The 6000-nt window shown below is 45.9% G+C and overlaps 1 protein-coding gene across 1 annotated transcript in view; it reads left to right on the top strand.

Annotated features, from left to right (window-relative positions):
• Positions 1-416: 416 nt before the first annotated feature.
• Stard8 (StAR related lipid transfer domain containing 8) overlaps positions 417-6000 on the top strand; it is a 79432-nt gene continuing 73848 nt past the window's right edge. Inside the window, exon 1 of the mRNA XM_071606247.1 lies at positions 417-438. The gene's annotated coding sequence lies outside the window, so the exon portion shown is untranslated. The remainder of the gene's footprint in view (positions 439-6000) is intronic.

Here is a 6000-nt window from a genome sequence, read left to right as displayed (position 1 = left end):
ACAGACTAGACACCCAGGCTGGGAAACTGTAACGTCCCGGGAATTTCAACTGACATTGCTGTCCAGTCTCAGCCAACTGGTTAACGGTGCCGAGTTTGAATCAGTGAGTGACCCGCCTCCCGGTCCCTCCTCCTTAGCCAGCCTCTCTCCTTCCCTCCCTCCCTCCCTTTTTCCTTCCCTCAGCCCTCCGGGAGGGGCCGGCAGTCGAGGCAGCTGATCTCAGGCCAGCCGCTGCTCTCCGCCTCTCCCCTCGCAGTGCTTGCTGGCTGATGGAGCCCAGGGCCAGGGCTGGCTGTCCCTGAGCCCCGGGTCCCTTCTAGCCTCATCCACAGAGAGGCAGAGGCTCATGCCCAGTAAAGCTTCTCTGGCCCTACCAGCTCCCCGCGCAGCACCATGCCTCTGCTGGACGTTTTCTGGTCTTGCTTCAGGAAAGTGAAGGTAAGTGGCCGGCCAGACCAGCCCATCCCATGGCTCTTGGGGGAAGGAAGCAGCTGGGACCATTACTGGCTGAGAAAGACAGATCAGACCAGCTCCTGAGATTTCCTGAGGCTCTTGGAGCTAAAAAGGCTTGGGTTCAAGTCTCACCCTTGTCTCTTAATCAGCTCTGTGACCTTCTACTGCTTTCCTAAGGAAATAAATAAGCCACCTGGCTTTTTTTTTTTTTTCCAGTTCAGGGGATAGAACCCAGAGCTTTGCACATACTAGACACTCCTATCGAGCTATACCTTAGTCCTTTCTATCTTATTTTGACACGGAGTTTTTCACTAAGTTGCCCAGGTTGGTATCAGACTTGTGATCTTCCTGCCTCAACCTCCTGAGTAGCTGGGATCACAGGTTTGTGCCACTATGCATGGCTGCTAGCTGGCTCTTTTTCCTAAAACCCACCTCTGTTGCTTCCCAAGGTTTCACATGAAGATAAGACACTTAATCTCTCTGAGCTTCAGTTTTTTAGTTTTAAAATGAGGACAATAGTTATACTAACCTTATGGGGTAAAGAGGTTGCTGTTAGTGTTTTTATTTCTTATATGTAAAATGTAAGAAATAACGTGTGTTAAGTTCCTAGCATGATGCCCGGCATGCGGCATCCACACAAGTAATTGTATCTGTTATCATTATTATTACTACTAATCTCCATCAACATATCAATCACCTACTGTGTGCTACACACCGTAGGGGCGACAGAAAGATGAAAAAGGACATGGTTTTTGTCCTTGTAAAGGAGATAAGAAAAGTGCCAGATATTCATTAATCACCTACTATATACCAGCCCTGGGATAGGTAGTAAGTCAGTAAATATTTGAGTGCCTACTATGTCCTGGCCACAGGAAGTACATGATGAGCACAGCAGAATCAACAGGGATTTGTAAAGCATGATTTCTGCTTTCAAGTATCAAGGAACTCATATATATTTAGCATCTGTTATGTATCAGACAGACCTGGGCACTTTGAATTCATTCATTGTGGTAGTGAACTTTTCTAAAATATGTAGTTTTCCTGCTTTGATAATTGGGAAAGGATCCTATGAACTGTTAAGGAATATCCACAAGGCTACTCAAATATGACTGGAAGAGTTGTGGTTGGAACACCTAAGCCCATGCCCTTCTTGACACTATGTGGCTCCCCACAGTCCAACCTGGCAGGAAAATGTTCAAACAATTAACCTGATTCTAAGATAGGATGAAAGGGCTGCTGGGACCCTCGGGAAGGAAAGATCCATTCCATGGGGAGGGACTTGGAAAGGTTTCACAGGAGGTCACATTTGGGCTGAGCCTGAGGGATGAAGGAAGAGAAGAGTTTGTCAGTCCAAAAAGGGGGGAGGGGCATTCCAGGCATGCCTGGCAGAGGGAACTGCATGGGCAAGAGCTTGCAGGCAGCACGGTGGCTGTGCCTGGGGGGAGGGTTCATTTTGGTGATGTGGCTCAAGCAAGGGGTTTGAGGACAGAGGCACTAAAGAGAAGGAAGCATAGGCTACCCCGCCCCAAGGGTTTGAAATTAACCCATGGGCTCAAGGCTCTCACCCAGTGGGGGTCCCATCTGCAATGGAATGGGAGAAGACAAGGACTAATGTAGTGTGGTTTCTCAGACGCTGAATTAATTCAATTCAAACTATTTTTTATGTGGATATTATTGTGTCCTTACTATAGTATGGAGTGAAAAAAAAAATTCTAAATGTCTGTCCTTGGCAAAATAAATTTAAAAAGTAGTTTGTGACATGTTGAATGTTCCCCTATTGATTTATTTTAAAATATTTTAATATTTAAAATCGTAAACAAAAATGTGTCTATTTAAAATTAAATTCTTGGGCTGGGGATGTGGCTCAAGCGGTAGTGTACTCACCTGGCATGCGCGGGGTGCTGGGTTCAATTCTCAGCACCACATAAAAATGAAATAAAGACGTTGTGTCCACTGAAAACTAAATATTAAAAAATTCTCTCTCTCTCTCTCTTAAAAAAAGAAAAAAATTCTGGAAATCTTATAAAATTTTTTTTAAAAATTAAATTAAATTCTTTCATGAAATCCCAAAGTCTGGGGATTCCTGTTTTAGGAGATAGAGAGCCCATTTCAGTAAAATAGGAATATAATTGAATGGGTGCTTTTAGGAGACACATGCTAGCAGCAGCAAGCGGGGGTGGAATAGAAGGGTCTAAGTGGAGATGCAGAGCCAGGGTATGTGGCTAGGAGATGATGAGAAGCTAGATGCAATGATAAAGGCAACAGAAGGGGGAATTGAAAGTGCCTCTGAGGTCCCAGGTTTAAGAAGCACCCCTGACTACTACCCTAATTAACCATTCTGGGTGCTTGGCATGAATTTAAATTGCTTTGCACTCATTACCCCAAATTCTCTGATGCTGGCAAGTACCCCCATGCACAAGCACACAGGGACACACGGAAGCACACAGATCCAAGCATGTACACAAAACTATATAGATATGTAGAAGTATTCACAGAGCACAGAGGCACATGTACACGCACGTGCGTGTGTACATGCACGTGCACAAGCATACACACACACAGACAGGGATGTGGTTGTGTGTGATCTTGGTAGACATGAATCAATACATGGCTAGATCTCAGGACCCCAGACCAATGCACATGCTTGGGCCTCATGCTCCCTTTTCCAATGCTGCTGGTTTAAGGCCCCAGTCAGAAAGGCAGGCTCTCTGGGCCTGTCAACCCAGTCAGCTGCTCTGAGCCACCCTTTCTCTCTGAGCCTTGCCTCTCTGTGAGCAGTCATGTGGCTGTGGGAAAGCTGACTGAGGGGAGGGGCAAGGCTGTGGCAGAGCCCGCCATGGCTGAAAAGGGCTTTATCAGATGATCAAATTCAACCTCATGGTGGTTATGATGGGGGAAAATGAGCTCCCTACAACTCCATACCACATGGGGCTGTCCTTGATCTAAAGAGATATAAGAGAAGTGAAGCAGATAAATGTGTTTAAATTGGACACACTCCCACATGCACACATATTAACCCTGTGCCTTTGAGCCTCAGTTTCCTTGCCTGAAAAAGGACACTAATCAGTACCTGCCTCACAGGGATGCCATGCATATTCTGTGGGTTCATGAATTTCACATGTTTGTCATAGAATAGGTGGTCAATACACTAGATTTCTAAACTGTGTACTGGGGGAGACCAAAGCAAGGATAAAATTACTCCATATTTGCATACTGCAGGGTTATGGTCTCAGATCTTATCCACTTCTTTGTTACAACCCCTCCCCTCAGGCCTCTACTTTGACCCTGCTGGGTCTTAGAACAGAAGTAAACCTTGCTCAAGGGTAACACGTCAGAAGCCAAGGATACTGGGAAGGTGGCAAGAGGCCAGGCCAGGGCTCAGGATAGCTTTGAGGTTCTCTGAGGTAGGGGCAGCCAAGGGACAAGACGTTTGGGTGTGAGATGAACCCAGTATAAATAGTTCCATACGTGTCTGATGTTCCCGCCCTGCAGGCCAGCAGGGGCCAGAAAAGTATCTATGGCCTCTCACCACAACCAAGCATGCATCTGACACTCTCTCTCTCTCTCTCTCTCTGTCATACACACACACACACACACACACACACACACACACACACACACACATTAAGAGGGTCAAATCTTTTGGGGCTAGGGTTGTGGCTTCGTGGTTGAGCACTATCCTAGTGCATGTGAGGCCCTGGGTTTGATCCTCAGCACCACATGAAAATAAATAAATAAAATAAAGATGATATTGTGTCCGACTACAACTAAAAAAATAAACATTAAAAAGAAAGAGGGTCAAATCTCCCTACTGTCCCCAGTCCCCTCCTCTTATAACAGGTAGATAATCACACAATATCAGAATTGAAAAAAACCTTAGAGATCATCTATTCCCCCTTGTCTGCTTCCCCTTCCAAACTCCTAATGAGGAAACTGAGATTCAGCAAAGAAAGACATGTTCTCAAGGTCATTGACTGAGTCAGGACATAGTCTGATTGAAATGTGGTCTGTATGATAATCTCTCTACTCATTCTGTGGCAAAATTCAAAGAACCATCTCTGGTAAAATCTAACAGCAATATTATGTGGGACTTCTATACATGTGCCACATACACGCACACATACATCTATGTGGTAACAGTGCTATCATATCTACCCCGAAAGCTTCTAGTGAAATCAAAGCCAAGCATGACAGAAAAGTCCCTTGTAAACTTGGAAAGCTCATAGAAATTAGCCACACAGTTGTGGTCCAACATGAGCCACCATACCTGTCCTCAGTCACTGTATTCATACTTAGGTCATACATAGAAGTCCGTATGTGCATAAAGGCTTTCCTCAGTTCCCCCAGCTACATATTCCCAAGCACTCTGTCCTGTGAATGCTCTCCCCAGGGGTACACATGGGAATTCCATGTGGCTGATTTTATACCAGGTTGCTGGGGCTCCTGTTTGTATGGGTTTGAGCTTTCACAGACACATCCCTCAAGCAGGCTTACACTCCTGTACACATGCACTCGCCTATGAGGTAACCTACATCCTCCTGATGTGTACTTATGCTCCAGGCCCCCTCTGTTCCCAGCCAACTCACAGTTTTCTGGTCTGCAGGGGATCTGCCTGGCGAGATATGGGGTGTACATGGAGCTCACTACCTCCTCAGATACTCTGTTTCATCTTGGGACATTGCCACAGGTCCTTCAACCAGTCTAGGGTGACGTTGTGTGTGTGTCTGAGTATGGAAGTAGTAGGGTACATGTATACCTCTGAGATATGTATGCTCAGCCACTTCTTAATTACTGGATCTAAAGAAATAAATTATAACAGAGATTCTCATGTTTTGGGAAAACTGCTTAGAAAAGGCAGGGCAAGGCCCGATGCCCCATAGAAGGAGGCTTCACCCCCAGGGCTCTCTCTGCAGAGTACCATGGCCCAGTCAAATATTGTGTTGGCTGAGTGGTAGGTCCTGGATCCCAACATGTGGGGAAAATTCATACTATCCATGAGTTGCCCCTGAAAATCTAACTGTAAGTCACCTAGATTCTGTTACACTGTGTGTCTGTGATGCTCCAGGCCCATGGATGGAGGCAAGAAAATAGGTTGTGGTGAGGTTGTTGGCACATATGGAGTTAAAGAGATCTGGGAGTTGATTTCTGGAGAGACTGATATGGAGAGTGTGTCTACCTGGGCCACATCTGTGCTGAGTGATCTTAGGCTGCTCAGCTGTCCTCAGTGGATAAGACTCAACGGAATTGCCAATGAAATGGTTTAAGGAGGAGCCTGGCCCAGGAATCAGGATCTGAAGGAATCATCTATGGAGTAAAGAGTGGGTGAGTCTTCAAGGACAGTAAGGAGACAGGAGAAGGCACAGATCCAAGGGACTTGCCCTGGATATTGGGGTTGGGTGACAATGGTGGAGGGGGGATGGTGAGAAACTTTGAAATTTCTATTTGTGGAGCTGGTGATTGAACCCAGGGCCTCACACATGTTAAGCAAGTGTTCTATACTGAGCTACATCCCTAGCCAGAGACATTGAAATTTGGGTATGAGAGCTC

This window comes from Marmota flaviventris, chromosome X (genome assembly GCF_047511675.1).
Source record: "Marmota flaviventris isolate mMarFla1 chromosome X, mMarFla1.hap1, whole genome shotgun sequence".
Lineage (NCBI taxonomy): Eukaryota > Metazoa > Chordata > Mammalia > Rodentia > Sciuridae > Marmota > Marmota flaviventris.
Note: the sequence above shows the minus strand (reverse complement) of the source record. Positions and strands in the feature narration are given on the sequence as shown.